This window comes from Austrofundulus limnaeus, unplaced genomic scaffold (genome assembly GCF_001266775.1).
Source record: "Austrofundulus limnaeus strain Quisiro unplaced genomic scaffold, Austrofundulus_limnaeus-1.0 Scaffold166, whole genome shotgun sequence".
NCBI classification, from domain to species: domain Eukaryota; kingdom Metazoa; phylum Chordata; class Actinopteri; order Cyprinodontiformes; family Rivulidae; genus Austrofundulus; species Austrofundulus limnaeus.
The window spans coordinates 220,656-240,894 of NW_013952568.1; positions in this window are offsets into that span (position 1 = coordinate 220,656).

The window sequence follows — 20,239 nt, forward strand, 5'->3', positions numbered from 1 at the left end:
GGGACGGGGAGAGGGGGGGAGGAGGAGAGACTCTGGGCGCTCCTACGTGCGACTCATCAAATCACCAGCTGAATTCCGCATCGATCGCTCCTGTCGAGGAGAGAAAAACACAAGAGTGAGGAGAATATGATCTGGAACTCCATGTTAAAATAAATGCAAACAATCGTTCGTTGACGTTTTTAGATACAGCGAGAGCTGTTAAAGACGAAGACGGGCATCCAAAAAACAACGTGAAGGAGTCTCAATCAAGCAAAAGAAGAAACCAGAAGAAATCATCAATCATGTCGGAGCGCAGGGAAAAAAAACGACAGAAGCTGCAAAAATAACACAGAACAAAAACTCTCAGAGCTCACAGGCAGATGAAGAGGAGGAAACAGGATGTGTAAATATTGGATCCAGGCGTTAGCACCACGCCACCAAGTAAGGTGRTTACCTGACTACAACTCCCTTCTTATACACAGGTCACTGCACATTCTTCCCCAATCCTCTGGCTCCGTCTTATGGGGGGGATCTGTTCAGCGTAAGACGGATAGAAGCTGAGTGGGAACTTTTACATAACTTTGTAAGAGCCCCCGCGAGCACGATCGAGGTTTCACAAATAGCTGCCTTTAGAGTTACGCAAAGCTTTTGTTTTTTGTTGTTTTTTTTAACTACTGGGCAAAAATGGGGGTAGGTGTGGGTAAACCTACACAACGTGTGGGTGGCATGAGAAGCAGAAGTCTGCTTTGACCACTATGGGAAGAACAGTTCTCTGAAAATAAGAAAACACAAATTAAGAAAAAAAACTTTTTTACCACAGAGCCGGAGTGTGAGAAGAGTTCATTTAAGCCAAACTAACACGCTGGCTGAATAAGAATTGATGTAAAAAAAAGAGCCAGAAGAGGGAAAAGAACTATTCTGTCAATGCTCACACAAAGACACGTTTTTTTTCTGGAGAAAACTGGCGGCTCTAATCGATAAAGGGGAAGCAATTGAGTAAAAACTGAAATCAATCTTGAATATCTTTTTCATGCACTCTAACTATACAGTGTGGAGGCTGAAAGTTTTAATAGTTCAACGATTAAAGGGAAAAAACTCAAAGGTCTGGTTATTTAGATCTGGTTAAAAACATCAAAACAAATCTCATTCACTATTTTATGGTATACTGTAAAGTAAATATATTTAATAATGACTCTAGACAAAAAAGTGTGACAGTGCAGCATTGCACAACCACAGCATAAACTATAACCTGACCCACGGCAGCAGCTAGACGTAACTCTTGAGCACAAAGTCTAATTACACTAATGGTCGAACAGGAGCTCATCAAAACAGGTCTTTGTTTACAGGGTAAAAAGCTAATGGACCTTTTACATAAGCTCAACTTGGTTCAGTCTTTCCATTGGGGTGGTCCAAAGCACTTTCAGACCTGTTCTTAGAACCTATACTCAGTATGAGGTTCCAAGAGTCCAATCAAGAGAAGAATGGATGTCAGCAGACCGAAGGTTTTGTGACTTTATTTCTCTTTTATTTACTTGTTTGTTAAGTTTTAAGAAGCTGAACTATGATGTCCCGCCTACATGAAAACAACGCTCAGTTCAATGGAAAACTACTGAGATTGTGTACGACTGAGTCAGATCAAATCAGGGCGAAGCGACTCGTGCTGAGACTTGACAACGCAAAAACGACTTTAGAGTCCTGGTCTCCCACCTATTGGTTGATAGCTCCTACACCTCCCCACTGAACACAGTCTGATCTAATAAGCCTGCCACAGCAACAAAGACGCACAGTCTTTTTTCTCAACCTGGAGCAGCGCTGACTACTAACACTGAGGGAGGTGATCTGTTCCAAAGAGTGTTAACATTTTGTTGTATACATTATTCATGTCAAAACCCTTGGTTTACACAAAGGAACAATGCACTAGAAAATCGGAGCAGAACACGGCATTTTGCTGAAAATAACTGCACTCTTGGGAAAGGCCGAGACGAAACTAGGCTAGCTGTAGAGGCCCCAAGAAAAGCCCGTGGCTCCAGAGCCCAAGAGGTCTCAAGAAATTAGAGCCAAGATGTAGAGAGGAAGGTTATAGTGCTTCTCAGTTACGCTAAAAAAACTTTACACTTTCTCCAAAAATGTGGCAACCAACATTAGAGTGTTTCTAAAAATTTCCACTTCACCAGAAATCTATGTAGGTGCAAGCACTGTCAGTCATCCTTTACTGTCACACCTGCAGGAGAATGATCGCTGCATAATTTCTATTCCACCCACCGACGATCAACCATCTGAAGAAAATGACACTAGGTAGGTAACAGAAGAGGTATGTAACGAGCAGACAAAGTCAGTAAAAAAGCACCAGGATTTCACCAGARTAAATCTGCACAGTGAGTCATGTTCTGTCTGCAGCCCGTGGTTCTGATTCTGCTGCAGGGATTTGTACCAATACTGATATATTTCATTGTGACTATTTTTATTGTTCCTTAGAGGTGCAGAAAAACACAAAATAGCAGAAAATTTCAAACTAATTAAATCTTTATAATAATACATTTCTAGAAACATAGAAGGATTGTCAATTAAATATTTTTGTAAACTACTGAACAAGTTAAACCCTGAGAAAAAAAAAGAATATTCCTATAATGAACTGGATACTTTGCCTCTGGATTGGTATTCAGTTTGAATCATTTTATCTGGAATTTTTAAAGTTACCCAAAAATTAATGAAAACTTGCAAGATTTTTTTTTGTAAAGTATGAAAATCTGACATAAAACTATCTAAAACATCGCAATATTTTCTTTTCTTTTCTATTCATAATTTTCTAAATTACTATTTTGTAACTAAATATTTTATAACAACAATTCCCTTTTTACAGTCAGAATCCTTATAAATGAATCCTAAGGTTCATTTTCTCCTTAAAATTATATTTTGTATATTAATAATAGTTGTTATTTTAGTAAGAAAAATGAAAGGAATATATCAAATTAGGGACATATGAAAAGAGGGTTTTAATGTTTAGACCTTTTTTTGCATTACAGATTAACATTGTCAGCTATGTACATGATATATCTCCAAGTTAAGTGCAATAAATTTACTAAAAATTGTTAAATTTGACTTTTTTCCTAAAAAAATAAAGCCATCTTTGTGGATCAGTTTCTACCAGGCTAAAATGTCTTCAGCCTAGAAACCACAACAACAGTTACAAACATTTGCTAAGAATAAAAAAACAAAACTTATCAATGTTTTAAAGAGTTGTACTTTTAAATTAGTCAAACATGCATGAGATTTAGCTAAATTTAAAATCCTAACTAGTAGATGGTTTACAACAGCTGCTTTCTGTATTTGTTTAACAAATTGGACCAAATCTAATTACAAAGTTAAAGCTGATGTTAAAAAATAAGTCATAATGTGGTGTGTATTTTTTATATTTTAATGGTTACACTCAACTTCCTGAAATCGCCATATAGCATATTTAAGTCCAGTTTTGTTTTGTTTTTTGTGGGAGCACACAAACACAGAAGGACAGAACTGTCAGACCTAAAACGTTTCATAATTATAACACAGAATGCATGCTGTATTTTTATAAGGTGTGACTCAAATTTCGTTTGCAAATGTTGTTCTTTAATCTTGTTTACATTTTGATTCTCAGCATGCAGTTCATCTGGTTTGTGGTATTTTTACTCCAGATGCAAAGATGTCTGTAATAAAAAGCCTTTTTTTAATGCTGACTTCTGCCTGCGTCTTCCCAACTCTTTCCTCTGAGACACCGATGTCTCGTCTGAACAGTTCTGGACCCCTAGAGCTCGATCCAGCAGTGGTCTGCAGAGCACCCAGCACCACGTTTGACCCAGAAAAAGGCACACTCTTTCACACACACAAACATACACACAGCATAAAAATAGCTCAGTCACAGTAATCCAAGCATACGCAAGCAGAGTGCTTTGACGTTTGTTCACAGAATATGCTCATTCCCATCTAAAAATACTGTCCCAGCCCCCCTTCTAGGTTGTGACGCAACAGCGGCACACACCAAAGCTCATCATAAAGCGGCCTCCGATGGCTCCGCTCCGTTTAAACACACTGAAGCTTGGGATAACTACAGCATACTGTGCGCTGGGCTGTTTCATTCCTAACCAATTATCATTTTGGAAGCCTGTTAAAAGGGTTGTCAGCTAGAGATTAGTAATTCACAAGGTAAGAAAATTAATGTTCCATAATGAAAAATTCAATTTATATTGCATCATGGCGGATTAGGTCAATAAATTTCACCAACAAAGGCTTTCCGGGGAACCAGTCGCACATTAATTGCGATCCAAAAGGATTGATGCAACTGAAACAACAAACCAAAAATGTATTTTCCATAACGCAGACCTCTCTGCCTTCCAGTCCCCACTATCCCAGCCTGTCCTTCACTAGAATAATGTCAARCGGCATTAAAATATCTGCCCATAAATGCAGCACATGACTTGAGGCTGAAGGCTGCGTGTACAGTAGAGGCAGGGCGCCTCAGGACAAAGAGCAACAGCTGGGCTCTGCAGCCAAAGACGGAGCAAAAATACTTAGAGCGGCGCACACAGAGGGAGGCGGAGCGTCTCGGGACCTGCTGAAATCATCAAGAGTTCATGCACGCAGGGTGTCCTTTCTGAGCCTTGACCGGAAGAGAAAACCCCTTTTAACTACGAGTGGAAAATGTTAGACCCTCAGCTGCCGAACCGGCTGAACACCAGTTTTTATTGTGTTGCCTGAATATTGTCAGCTGTGACCACCGCTGCTATTTATTTCTGCCTCGGACGGGAACTCTTCACTGAGTTTACAGTCTTTAACACCACCAGTGAAAATATGTAAAAGGTGTTGTTTCTGTTGGTTTGTGTACGGGAGCACAAAAAGCACATTTTAAATAAAATAATACTGTCATCTAATAAGTGCAAACACTGAAAATCCCTGTTTACGATTGAGAGAATGAAAATATTGAAGTAAATATATGATAGAAGAAAAAGAGATTTACAGCTTACAAGCTTCATCTCTTTCAGGCAGATTGTTTACTTTTATATTTAGGCRGTAATAATCAAACATTTTATGACATTGTTTTGTTATTTGGTACTGTGGCAGACATTATGGAAGAGAGGCAGTATTTATTATACTGTATTTAGAAAGCAGRATTCTTTGCATGCAAGACTGAAAATGAAAAGCAAGACTGAAAAGTGAGACGGCCAAAAACATTTTCAGAGATCTATTATTTAAACTGACCTTAAAAGAAACTGAAATAAGTTGATGCTTCCCATTTCGATCAAAACAGTGAAGCTGCTGTATAGAACAGAGGATATCTACCCAAATTAATGCGTGTCACCTGTTGCCGTAAATGTCAGCGTTTTTAATTAGGACCATGTCATAACAAAATATGACAGTGCTATTATTCAGTTGAACCCTTTTATAATGAGATCACCCAGTGCTGTGAGAGCTTACAGGGCGTGCCAAAACTCAGAGGACGCTTCGAGGAACCACCACCACAAAATTTAACACAATATCTACGATATATGAGTCACGGCCCGTTTTTATGTCGGCTAATAACGCGTGGCTGTGGGAGCCATCTTGAGTTGGGTTGACTCCAGGAGGTAATCAGTTGTAAACGCACCCCCAATGATTACTTCCTGAGCGTTTCATTTAAATTGGCCCCGGTGGTTTGTTCTGCTAACAGACAAACACAATTTACGCTAATCGGTTTGTACTCTCTAGTATGAGTTGGGGAGGACTCTCGGATATGAAAACACACAACCGCAGCTTCATAACTGTAAAACTGACCGAGCTGGAGCCATCTTTGTGTTTGATGATGTCGCTTGGCTGCGGAGTCGACTCTAATCAGTCATAGATGTTCAGTTGGTGATTACTTTGAGTGTTTCATTAATGTGCATTCAGCTAATTGTGGCATTTTGCTAACACTGCAGACAAACACGCACACACACACAGCATGGGCAAAACATAATGGCTTCTCTGTCTTTGGCAGTAAGAGATAAGTATTATCACACAGTAAATACATCAGGTGATGATCTTCGTTTGATTCCTCCGCCTCCCGCCCTTCAACAAGCTGTAGAGTTTGGCTGTTCAACCTGCTCCTGTTTCTTTACTCATCACTGCAGTACAAGGGGAACGCTAAAAATACTTGACACCCTGCGTGCATCTCCTCCGTTGTGTTCATCCTCGTCCTCTTCCTCCCACAGTAGCCCTGCAAGTGAGGACCGCTTCTAAAAACGATCCTGAGACAGAGCCGAGCAGCCGCCGAACACAAGAAGAAGCTGCAGCTCGATTACAAAAACAGAAGGTGGGATCATCTCACCAAACAAAATGATTAATAAACCCCTATGTTGACTTTCAATCTGCAGATGGAACTGGAATATATTCAAATTTAATTTTAGCTGAGACCGTCACTGCGTGTCACTAAAATTCAGTTACTGCTTCAAAATGTTAGCAATAGTTTAATTAGAAGTACGCAACTACACCGAATAAAACTTCAGCGAYGTTTTGAGCTAATTTTGTTCTGCAAAAGGCAAACTAACAAATGAACTCTTGGTCAGTTTGGGTTTTATTTTTAACATTAGCTGAAGAAGTGCGGAGCAGATCATTAGATCGGTGAGTCACACCCAAGCCCACAAGCGGTGGGAAACATAAGTTTTACATTTATTGTCAAGGCAACCATGTAATTCAATTCAGCGAACATAAATGTGTGACTGACGAAAACTTGGAGCTGCTTTCCTCCAACTCTGTGCTGCTCATCAAAAAAACGAACCCAGTTACGTACCCACAGTCTCTCTAATCATTATTCTTTACTCTGAAATCCAAAATTAGATGACCTTACGCGCAAATTATGTTCAGATTAATCAGTTATGTGTCAAGGTTAAAGGACTGCCTAAATCAGCTGCACAGGGAGTCAGTCTTATATAACTCCAGCRGATACAGGAAAGCATTTCCACTCCAGCATTTTGTCCATTCCATTAGCTAATTCATGTGGCCCACTGGGCACATGGTGGGAAATGTTTTTCTTTTTTTTTTAGTTTTCAGAAATCTCTTTAAAACCACTCCATCAGCTTCTCCAGAATCAAATTAGTGCCTTCCTTCTCTAATGTGGAGCCTGGTGAGGACTCGCTCACCGGTGGCAAACCCAAACGCCTGATGGTGATTTTAAAAGCCAAACAAACCCAGCATCACTGCCACCAACCAGCTCTCACAAAAACTGGATTTGATCCAATGCAACAATATCAGAAAGTGCCTGAGAGATCTGTGTTTATGGCAGAATATTGACATGTCTGAGATTTGAGCTAAACAAACTGATGGAAAAATCAACAAATTTATGTAATAATTTAGAGCAGTGTGAATTTCAAATTAAACAATAATACAATCTGGATAAAAATGATGAAAATGGGCAAACTTWACAAAAGTCCCTGAAGAAACATATAAATGTTTGATTTTTAATGTGCTATAAGAAAAAGCAAATGAAATTTGGAGTCACAAAAATTTAGGAACAACAAAAGTCAGACTTAATTGTGTTCTGAGTCAAGTTACAAATCTAATTTTTGTTTTGCATAAAAGAGCCATAAGAATTATCSCGAGAAAAGATTACAACCATCCATCCAATACATTATTTTGCAAACTGAAAATGTTGAAATTCTATGGTTTGGTTGACTATAATATTTTACTATTTATGTACAAGGCTCACAGAAACATATTACCTTCCAACATTCAGGTAAATTTTGTTAAGAGAGACAGTTGGAAATGTTTGTGAAGCCATATTTTCRTACTTGTTTGAGAGAACAATGTACTTTAATCCAGGGTATAGTTTAATCCAGGGTATAGGATTGTGGAATTGTCTGGAGGATGATCTTAAAAATGCTTGATCTATGTAAATATTTAAAAGACAGATAAAAGCTAGTTTTCTGAATGTATTTGGAAAAGTAAAATGAGAAGCTATATGAATTGTTGTTTGAGTTGATGTTTTTATTTTTATTGTTTTGTAAATTATGTTTTGTTTGAATATATTCTGGGGATAAAACGGGCAGACATTATAAGATTTATTCTTCTTCTGCTACCTTTCATTTTTATTTTGATTTGTGTATTTTCTTTGTTTTTTTATTGTATACAGTTATTTTTAATGAAATTAATTATTTTTAATTGAATTGAAATTGAATCTCTTCTTTTATTGCGAGCGTGCTCATATCTTGTTATGCAGCATTGTTAATAAATGCCAAAGAAGCTAAAAAAAGAATGATTTATACTCAACAAAAACTTGTTCAGATTTTTTTTTTTTTTTGTTTTTTCTTCTTCCTTTAGGCCAAAATTGTATTCTGTTTCCTGCCGCTTTATCCTCTCCATCGTTGCTGGAAAAAAGGGAGGGGTTRCCATGGAAACACAGCGGGCTCGCTCCTTATTGGTTGCCGGCGCAAGAAAGTCAGAGTGGCGAGTAAAGTAGAGACGAGACGCTGGCGGGGCTGAGACTTTCTTTCTCCTGTTTCTCCTGTCTCTGCTTTCACTTTTATTATTCTTTTCCTCCACAGCTTTCTCCACCCAACCTTATACTTTAATGCTCTGATGCTTTTTTATTATTATGATGATTAACAACTACTACAAATCTAAAGTAAATACTTCAAAATATAGTTAATATTGTAATTTATTTGAGAGAAATAACTTCCTCATTACATAAAGCTCATGCCTTGTGTAAAGATGATGCAGGTTTCCTTAATGCAGTTTAGGATTGATAAACAGCTCATATTACTAATAAAGCAAAGCACTCCTTGACTGTATGTGTATCACCCTCCACCTACACATCATACAAGAGTTTTAGGCTGTGATCAGCTTATGTTCTGAGATGTGTTGATTTTTATTGAATCCTAAATGCACTTTACATGCATWTATTTTTTATTGAGATGTTTAGAAAAAGAGTTAATGGAAATGCAATCTCACTCAGAGTATGTGATGTGAATAGGTCTCAGCAACTACCACACCACTGTCTGTAAAACGGAGTTAAAAGCTATTTGGTTATTAGAGTGAAGGCCATTTTGAATCAGTGTGACTTCATACATTAGGACACACACACTCAAGAATTTTATTGCCAGCCAAATGGCGGTCAGAGGAAAACATGAGAAAACTACACTGAGTTAAGGTAATTGACTCTACGTGATTAAATCTGTCATTAAATTCAAACTTCACTTGAAGGAAGTGTAATGAAAAGAAAAATAGGAACAAAAAAAACATGCAACATTCAGATAAAGAAAAATACACAAGAACGACAAACGGGGGGAGCCTTGAAGTAGAAATATTTAATCTGTGCATGTTAGATAAAACTAAGTTTACCCTTCACAAGTGGAGTGCACTAATATAAAAATTAATCTCTTCTTCAACTGAGTGCAAAACGCTTTGATCAGTCGTACAGAGGACGAATGCCTTTGAACTTAACACAAAAGCTGCAGCTGTCTCAGGGTTTGCTTTTCTATTGTGCTTCGTCACTCTTTACTTTTTTTAAAGAAATCTGAAGCACCGATTCAGCCGTTCAATGAGCAAACATGACGGTTTAGAGGACACCGTGAATTGAGGCTAATTGATGGTCAATGACAAGAAAGCTGTTCTTAAAGTGAGGTTTGTCGGCTGCCCTTCACGAAAATACCTTAAATTAAGATCTTTTGAGTAGAGGTTCTGTAACAAGGTGATTAAGGGTTAATATCTTCCTTGTTGTAGTTTTTTTTAAAGATACAGTTTGAAGAAACAGAGCCAAATACTCACCAGTATCAGTGCGTTCTTGCAAACACCTCCGTTAACTACAAAACATACAGGACACATCAAGCTAAAGTGCGCTGCAGTACCACAAATTACATTTTAGCTTTAATATTTTTATTTCTTACTAGAAAAGCCAATCTCTGAAGCAATGGAAGACAACAAAACAAAACTTTATCTTTCTTGATACATTTTTCTACTTTGATATAAAATTGCACTAAAGAACTTTCAATAAGAAGATAGAAGAAGAGCTGATACAGGAACCTAGACGTCCAAGAGAGAATCAACACATAAACTGATGGTGTTTTTTTCTGGAGCAACGAAGCTTGAAAACACAACGGTGTTGAGAAATCATGCCAGATGTCACAGCGTAGAGGATCAGTTGGCAGGCCACTGCATGAACATTTTTGACGTGCATCATACATCGTCTATGTGTTTTATCTTTAATTCTGAACAGAAAGACAAGCTAACAGCTGGTCAGAACAGGGCCAAGGTTGAAGTTAGAATAGAGTAGAAAAAGCCTTTATTGTCCCGCGGAGGGGAAATTCAGGTGTCACAGCAGCATCTGAACAGAGAATCACATGCTAGTTTACAAACTATAGAAAAATGCACAAAAACTAAATGCCACTAACTAGCAATGATACTATTACTAATAATAAAATACAATATAAAGGATTGTGCAAGAATAAAAAGATATGTTTTGTTTTGGAGACTGTAGTTACCTGTCAGAATTTGACACTAAAATCAGAATTAGTCTATTTTCAGTCGGTAAAGTATGACAGTGCAGGCAAGAAACAGATGTGCAATTACAGCAGAAATGTTATGTAAAAGTTTAAAATTGGTAATAACAGAGCAAATGATTGCTCAGATTAGTAATATAAATGAGTAGTAGTGCAAAATGATTGTTCAGATGAGTAATGACAATGAATTATAACAGTACAAATGATTGTGTGAGCAGCAGCAGGTGGGTAAACACTTATTGTGATTTTTGGGCATGGAGCTGGTTACAGAGTCTGACAGCTGCTGGGAGGAAGGATCTGCGATAACGCTCCTTTGTGCACCTCGGATGCAGAAGTCTGTCGCTGAAGGAGCTCTCCACAGTTCAGCCACAGCTTCATGCATGGGATGTTGCTGTTTTCAACAACTCCAATCTGAAAAGACTTTATAAAAAYGAATGCAAAACCCAACACTGCCTTCCATTTCACATTACATGGTTATTCACATGGAATAATGTGGATATTTGGCAGTGATTTTGAAATATTTGAAGCCTAGTTAAAATGGTCACGTTTGAAGATTTAATGCAACTTGTTGCAGTTGTCTTTGTTATTTTGTTTGTTTGTTTCACTCCTGCACCTGGTTGTTTCTTAGTTCCTGTTTTGACAGAAAAACCTCCCCCACTTCTTGAGGAAGAAAAACAAACTTAAACAGAAACACCTAGGATTATCCTCAGTATTTCTTTCTGCCATCGTAGTTTATTTTGAAAGGATTATAAAATAGAAAGTACGGTCGATGGTGAGCTTTACTGACAGATTAGGTCCAGCTAAGATGCCACAAAAACCAAAAGCCACTGAGGTCTAGGGATGTCCCGATCAGATCCTCAGTATCGGTATCGGTGGCAGATGTGGCCATTTTTTGAAAATTGCGTAGAATCAGATTTAGTCCTGTGATCGGGCCGATCCAGTTTTCAGCATCATCGTGATTTACAACTGTCGTTAAGAAGTCAAGAYGCACACAAGTATGCAACCATGTGCACAGTGTGGGAACACTTTTCAATGGAAAACGATGCTGAAACTGCATCTTGCAAAATCTGCAAACTGGATGTTTGTCGTGGTGGGAACAGCAGGGCTTGCTTTAATACTATCAACCTTGTCACTTGGAAACAAATAAAGAAATCAAGCTATCAGATCGGTATCGGAAAGACTAATCATTAAAAAAAAATCRGATTGTATCTGGAGCCAAAAAATCTGGATCGGGACATCCCTACTGAGGTCATCCAAAGAGCTGTATGAGGTAGGGTATTAACTGTTCATAACCATTCCCTGAAACTCCACTTTGAAAGATCTGAACTAACTCTTTAAACCTTTACTTTGTAGCACACATGACGCAGCCTTTCCCCCAAAAGTTCACTGCCCAAAGAGTGAAGCTGTCTCTTGTGCTGACCATAAAAGGCCATTTTCAAATATGATCCTGGTCCTGTGACTTCAGCTAACATTTCAGTGGCTTCTGAGGTCAGGTTTTCAGTCTTTTTTTTCTTGGTTCAACATTCTATAGAAACCAGAAACATTTAGAAATGAAGCTTCCTGACATTTCCCTCTGTCTCAAACACACACACAGACCGAGAAGTCTGAATGAATATGTGGGTCTTTGTCTGGCACAGGGGAGCAAAGAACTGGCAACACAGAGAGACCTCCAGATAAAAGACCTTTGGAGAGGGATAGAAAAATGGAAAGAAGTGAGGGGGAAGCGAAGATGGCGCATGGGGGGTTACGGTCTGTAGGACTCTATTTTTAGATTTAGAGAAATCAGGTATCTGTGGCCAATAAAAACAGAAAGGAAAGGAAAGCATAGGTAAAGTGACAGGAACAATGCTGTTGCTTTCGTTTTCCATGATCTGTGTGACTCAAGAGTGCGGCAGGAGCTGCCGGAAAACATGAAAAAACAATACAGCATGTCCAGCACTGCTGTAAAGCTATGCAGATTAAAATAAAAACACAATGTAAAAGCATGCCTCTGATGGATAGGTGACTGGGAGGCGCAAACTGCATTTCTCGCAAATTAGATTTGTTTCCAACACATCCACTTCGCTTCACAGAAACAGATGTTCTTCATGTCTAAGAGAGCAAAGAAGTTTCCAGGTAGAGAGGATGTGTGAGACTTCCTCCTTTCACTAAATCTACAAGTCTCATAAATGTCAAAAACACAGTAAACAAAAGCCGTATTTTCTCCAACACGAAAAATACACTTGATTGCTTTTTCAAAGAAAAGGGGAAGAAAAATGCATCTTAAAAATAAAAAACGACACAGCGAATGGCGAGCGACTGCTATAAAAAGACTCCAGCTCTTCTTGGTGTCTGCCCACACTGCCAGAAAAACTGGCGTCCAAAGAGGCGAGGGCGTGGAGCAGAACCACACAAAGCGATTGTCTTATTTCCCAGACAACGTTGCCGTAGGAGCATTAGAAATGACGCGCCATTCATCAGCTGGCTCATCAGGGATGCGCGGGGACAGGTTGTACCCCTCTTGTCCCTGTCAACAGCTCCACGCGTGCATTAGCATCACCTGTTCGAGGGGAGGGCTCTTTTGGGGGGGGGGGGGGGGCAGAGTTGGCGGAGCGAAAAGGTGCGGCGAATACACGATGTTCCACCGAGTGCTTGGCTGTCGCCCAGGTGAATGATGGAGACTCATCTCAGGTGCTGCTGTGATTGCCCAGTTCTCTGCTCGAGAATAATTAAGTGAAAAATCAGTACTTTGGATGATCAGACATCTTTTACGGCAATCCAGTGGTGCACAGAGATAACATCATAACCGGGGGGGCACGTTTAAATCACAGAGTGTGCACAAACAGCTGAAAAGACTCCAGGGCGCAATATTTATCAACTGTTATCCAGCTGAAAAGAGAATATCTCAATCTTAAAGTTTTAATATTTTGTTAAACACGTTTAGTTTCAGCCAAAAATTATGTGCAATGAAAAAGTCTCAGCTTACAACCACACCAAACTTCAGCACATCATCTTTAAAACTGACTGAAAGTACAACATCTGTTCTGTTAGAATTCATAATATGTGTTGGGGATCACGCTCAGCTACTACCACACCAAACTTCAGGCCAGTAACTCTAGATTTAAATGAGTTATGGGTATTTTTGTGTTTTTAAGGCAGCCATCTTGATTTGTGTTGACTCCAATAGCTGTAAAAGTACATCTAATGATTACTTTCTGCAAGTCTCATTAAAAACCATCCAGTGGTCCATGAGATATTTTGGTAACAAATAATCTCTCACACAGAAATGGGCAAAACCATAAATCATTTGACTTTTGGCAAYGGGTGAATACACCTATTTTTATCCAGTTCTACTTCCTGCTTCAGTAATGATACTAAAACAAAATTATGGCGCATTCTCTTTARGAAACACCACTATTATGAGGTGACTGTGGGAAAAAAAATCAACTCAGAGAACAGGAAGGGCCGGTTGTGAATCTCTCTGAATACCCTTAGCACCTTTCGTTAGAGCTTATTTTACAATTCCCCTCATGACAAGTCAAGCTGTAAAATGAATGGGTGTCTCAAAAATCCAAACAAAGAAACCGCGTGGAGGTATGGAAAGCATGTTTATCACGTAATAGTTGCAAAATAAAAAAATTGCAGTAATTCTTCAGTAATAGGAATAATAACTAGCAACAATGCCACTAGTACAAACATCTAAAAATATATTTTGAACATCTATTAACAGGGGTAGACATAACCATTGTTTAGATTGTCCGAGACAACCTATTTTCATTTCGGACAACCAGATCCTGTCTCCTGGTTGTCCGGTGGACAACCAAGAAAAAAGACCTTGATTAAAGTTCTCTGCCGCGGGTGTCGGTCATTTGTAAAAATGAAAGGGAGAAGAAAGTTGGTAAAGCAGAACCGAACACTAAACTGTAACTTTTAATAAGGTCATGTACACACGATACTCCTATTTAAGTGAAAATGTTTGACCTATGAGCAGAAAGAAGTTTATGAATGTTGGGTAACTCTAGATTTTATTAGCAACATTTTGCTGCTTTACTTCCTGAGCCTTAAATACTCTATTTCAAAGAAGAGAATGAGGAAGTTGTACTCACACAGATCCTGTCAACCTGGCTGACTGAGAACAATTATATATAATAAACTTCTACAGAACAATATACTTGTTAAATTACATTTTTCTTGAGATTCTTTTGGACAACCARAATGTTTTGCRGACAACCAGGTTTTGTCAACAGGTTGTCCGCTAGACAACATGAAAAATACCCTTATGTCTACCCYTGATTAATATCTTGATAAATGTCATTTTGACCTACAAAGTGGGGAAATTAAAATTATGRCTAATAAGAACTGCACCCTAGAATTTTGAAAGGCAAATTTGCTAAAGTAAGAAGTCTATTTCAGATCTCCACAATGTTTATTTTACCAAGAAAGAATGTGCAAAACAAGTTATATAAAAATGAATGGGATTTTTTTGTCTACATTTGAATACAGCAAAATAAGCAACTTCAGCTGCACAGTGTCTTATCTTGTATATCTTGTTATGGATTGGAATAAATCCAACTGTGTTCTATGATGGGAGGAAGCAGCATCAGCATTTCASACACTTACAAAATAGTCCTTGTTRTGATGAAATTGCACGCAAGTTAGCAACATATTTTTGACACAAGGGTTACAAGGGGTTATGCAAAAGAGGGAGAGTTACGGMGTGCACCTGGTGTTGCTTCGCTCTTCCTGTGCAAGTGAGAAACAGCTCAGAAAGCACCCATACGGAACCAAAATGTGCAGCTGCATACGTCATTTAGACTTGAGCATGAAGTGCGTCTCGCCTGGTGACCTTTTACTAAAACGCTATTACTCAATGGCTCGTATACTCACTTGTCGTATGCATTAGTTGCAGTGTTATGTCTTTACGCTGGGAGGGAATGATAAGTTATAGTGAGGGCTGCTGCAGGAAAACAGATCTGTCACATGTGTGGCGCTATGAATACTCAAACAAGGCTGGGACACACGCTCAAAAAGCTGCAGGCTCCTCCGTCAGGAATTTTCCACTCCTCCGTCACTCCCTCGCTCCGTCACGCAGCGTATATTTACAGTGTTCTCCTCCTGACCATCACACGCCTGTCAGGGCCCCTCCTGTGACTGTATAGCATTTAGGAGAGTGGTGAGTAATTTTAGCCTCAGAAAGGAGACCTGTGTGACACTAATGAGGAAACATTAGCACAGGATGTGCACAGTTAGAAATTATCACTCTCATTTGTCAGAAAGCTCACTGCAGCGTCTCTCCACTCGGCTTTTAGCAATATGGAAACTGTACACAGAATGGGCCGAGTCGTAACCTGTCTCTTCCAGTGCAACATGCGCTGAATTCATATTTATTATTTTCTTCAGGGAGAAGGGCTAATGGCATTCCAATTAACTTCTAACTAATAAASCTGGTTTTAATATATAGTCTACTCAACCTAAAACAGAGGAGTCAACTTTGCTGCTGTAGGCGCTGCGCCTAAAAGCATTAGAAAAGCCAAGCGTCGAAAGCATGACTCATCGTTTTGACGAGAGCTGAAAATTAAAACAAGAGCAGGGGTACACGTTTRGAAAAACGTTCATGTAAAATGTGTCACATCATGTGGGCTAAGTTGACTTTTACACGGCTGCAGAGACTGACAGAACAATTTCAATAAATAAGCAAAGTATGCAGTTTCAGAGGTTTGTGCAGGTTTTTTGCTTTAAGAAATTTTATTGAAATTAAGCTCAACATTCAATAAATGAATCCCAGAGTTTTAAACTAAGATCACAAGTGGACAGCTATAGCTGCTTTGTTCAAACCTTGACTTATTGATTTCTAACATTCGGGGTGTGTCAAATGTCATAAAAGTAGTTTTTCGAAGAGTCACTAGAAGTGTTAAAATGTGCATCGTCACCATCCCGCGTAGGACGCGCTGTGCGGTGCATCATGATAACATCTGCTCGAGGCAGAGAGGGAGATCCGATCTGAAAAAACTGGTCCAACACACTGTTGCATAAAACAGGAGCCGTCAAGTCCACAGCAGAGCAACGTCAACAATATCTTAAAGGTCATATTGATAACACGACTATTAGCTTTTAAATCATATCAGAAAAGAGCTCTGATGACTCAAGAGCAGACAGTATTGTGTACTCTTTAAACAAAAGCAAGGCATAAAGAAATGTTTGTTTACAATAAATTGAGGACATTTAAATGATAAGGATTTTTTGAAAAAATATATATGTTTTTAGTAAAAGCCAACATTGCTATTAATAAAGACTCAACAAACAAGTGATTTACTGTTTTTGTTTTTCTTACTCACATAATTCCAAGCAGTCCTACAAACATAGCTTCCAGCTGGGAGGACTCGTTTTAACATGTCAAAAGGAATATCACACCTCGAGTTCACGTTGGCCCAGAAACTCTTCCCCTTTATTATGTGTGCCTTGCATTTTTGTCTGCAAACCGTTTCAGGTTACATCGTGTTCTAATAATGTTATGTGCTGACTTTGATTTTTTTTTTTTTTTTTTTTTTTTTTACAGCAGAGAATCATCTCAAAGCTCCGGCATCAGTCTCAGAGGGCCTTTCTAAGACAGCAGCAGTGTTAGACATAAAGAAGAGGGTCTCGGTGGAATCATCTGGACAGACGCACCCCCCCAGCCTGCGAGTCAGCACTGCCTCAATGACTCACCCAGGCCCTGCTGAGTCAAGTCAGGGGACACGCTCGATGCAAGGAAAGCCATAATGAAACCTGTCCTCAGATTTGCAGGGACATATGTTTTGAAACGCAGAGACACTTTCCCTCTGCTTCGTTTTCAAGCAAACCAGCAGACTGGGATCAGGTCGTCGACTGGTCGAGCGTGCTGTCCTTTGCAGAGARGGTCTTACATAAAGTCTCACGCTCGTGTGTCACTGCAAAGCGTCTTTGTCAACAGCATGATCCACAAAGGGAAGATCGAGACACGAAGCTTCAGACTGGCACCTTAAAAGCTTTGACAGATTGYTATATTACCTGTATGAAAAGATAAACGAGCGAGTTTGCTGAACTCAGGCTCCAAAGTCCAAGGAGTCGGCGWTTATTGGATCATGTACTCTCAAAGGAGAAACAGATACAGACGACCAGAGAGACAGAAAATAATCCATATTAGACAGACATTTAAAATTTGTCTATAAGAAAGGCCTAGTGTTCCTTGAAGGAATGCTTTTTTTCCACCTTTCACACCACTGGTTTAAATTAAGCTCATCTCATGTTGAGAAATCAGAGTTAATGTTATAGAAAATAACACTGTGCACAGTTTCACGCAATCCTRACATATTTTACTTTATATGTTCACAACTGAAGTGTGTGTTAGTCACTGAGTAAAAGGCTATTTTTGTGTGGTCTAATGTGGATTGTCTGCGGTGGCCATTTTGAATCTGAATGATTCCTGAAGTTAATTAGTTATAGCTGTACATCTAATGATTCATTTTTGAGAGTTTCACTGAAGCCTTTTCAGTGGTTAATTAGATATTTTGCTAACAGATAGACAAAAGTTAAATCCAAATAGTTAATAGCAGCATATTAATCAAAGATGAAGTGCAATTTACTAGTGCTCATAATATATGTTTATGTTCAAGTTCAGCTATTACAGCAACAAATTTTACCTCAATATCTGTAAAACTGGATGACTTCTCTGCCTTTTTGTGTTATTTAACTTCAGTTGGCTGTGGTGGCCGTTTTGAGAGGGATTTCTCCAAAAGTTAAAGAGCTGTACAAGTGCCCCCAATGATCATTTCCTGAAAGTTTCATTAAAATATATCCAGTGGTTCATGAGATATGTTGCTAACAGACAGACTTGATTGCATAACCCATTGCAAAGTTTTAAGGAGAACTAGTGCAATAGGTTAGTGCTCAGAGTATAGGTTGGGGATGAGTCTCAGCTACTACCACACCAAATTTAAGCTCAATATTTGTAAAACTGACCGGATTTTATAGCTTTTTTTGTGTGTGTGTGTGTTTGCTGAGAAAGTTAATCAGCTGTAAATGCGCATTTAAGTGGTTGTTGTGTGAAAGTTTCACTGCTTTCAATGATTCGTGCGATGTTAAAAATGAAACCTGCACAGTTTGTGTCTTCTTCTTCCTGCTGAGGCTTTAATCTGCTCTCAGGGAGGTTTGCTGACGGCGATCATTACGTGTGATAAGATAAGCAGATCCTACAGCCAGGGCACCAACCGGAACATTTCATCAGCTATTAAAGCCAAGCCTGTGAGCAGCAACAGGCCCATCATCATCATCATCATCATCATCATCATCATCATGGATGGCATCAGTCAGAGCTGGAAAACATGCAGAGGAGTGCAGTGCGAACGCGCCTTGTTAAGGCGATTTAAAAATAAGATTGTTAAATAGGATTTGCTTAACGTGGCGTTACATCTCCAAGAGAGATGAACTGCAGTAAACCCGCCGTCCGTCAGTTACCTAGCAACATGGCAGCGCCGTACGGCGAAACGGGTGGCCGCTAAAATGTTCAAGAACATACCTGAGCCCGATGCACCTCCTCCGGGGCTTCGCCGCACCGACACTCCCGCTGCTCCAAAAGTTCACGCGGCAGCCCGCCTTCCTTCCTGCCTTCCTGCCGCCGGCCTCGCCCGGTCGCTTACTTAAATCTGGTTCGGGCGGGTGTTCTTCAGCATGAGGCGGCCGCCGACTCGACGGTGTCTGGGCACGACATCTCCAGGAGCGGAACGGAGAGCGTCGGAAGTCAGCGACTGATTTGATTTCCTTTACGCCGCCGTGTCTCTGTGTGGCCCCTCGGCAGAGGAAAGGCAGCGGGCGCGACGTGTAAAAATGACACCCAGAGACACATTTCCAGCCCCCGGGTGTGTTTTACGCGGAAATCACCCCACCGTGTTTACAAAATCCGACCACATCTCTGCTGCACCGGAGAGGGAGGGAGAGAGACAGAGAGCAACACGCTGGATTTCCTCAATCGGCAGAAAAGGCCAAAGTAGCTATGGAAACGGTAAAATGTCCTTGAATATCCAGGCTGTGCTCRTAAAGAGCTGGGCTTGTCTTGTGTCGTAAAGTAGAATTCTGTAATAGTAGGTTCAGTCCAGCAGCTGCTATCTAGGTCCAGAGAACCAGGAAGGACGACGAGAAGACAGATGAGGGTCCCTAACCATSTAACTTGTCAGTCCTCTCAAGTCTGAGGCACCGCAAGACTTCAGTTTTCCAGGCACGACTCAAAACATTGCTCATGTTTTTTACAAAAATTTAACTTCCGGTTTTMGTTTCAAAATAAAAGCGGAGTGCCTATTTACAACGTTCGCAAAGTTGTTGCATTCTTCCTAAGCTCTTCTCGTTTACTTCCACAACCACACATTATAAAGTCCGTACTATTGCCGCACGCAAACGTTTCGTATTAAAGTTTAAACAAGAAGAGCTCGCAACATTTTTGTCTTTGATTTTGAAGGACCAGTCACTCCATTTCCAGCGTTTCTTTTTCTGCATGCAAGCTTGACAACAAAACTTCATTTGGTCGTTATCGTGTTCGACTGCCCCCTGCTGGAAAAGRAGCATAAACAGGTTGATCGAGTGGTTGCGTATTTCCGCAGGAAAGTTAAAAGCATTTAGTTTACAGCACTCAATGTTCTCACAGTGAAACACAAATAAATACTCATAGATATGCTAATACTTTAGCAATTTTGTTTGTATTATTTTATTAGAAGATAGATAGATAGATAGATAGATAGATAGATAGATAGATAGATAGATAGATAGATAGATAGATAGATAGATAGATAGAT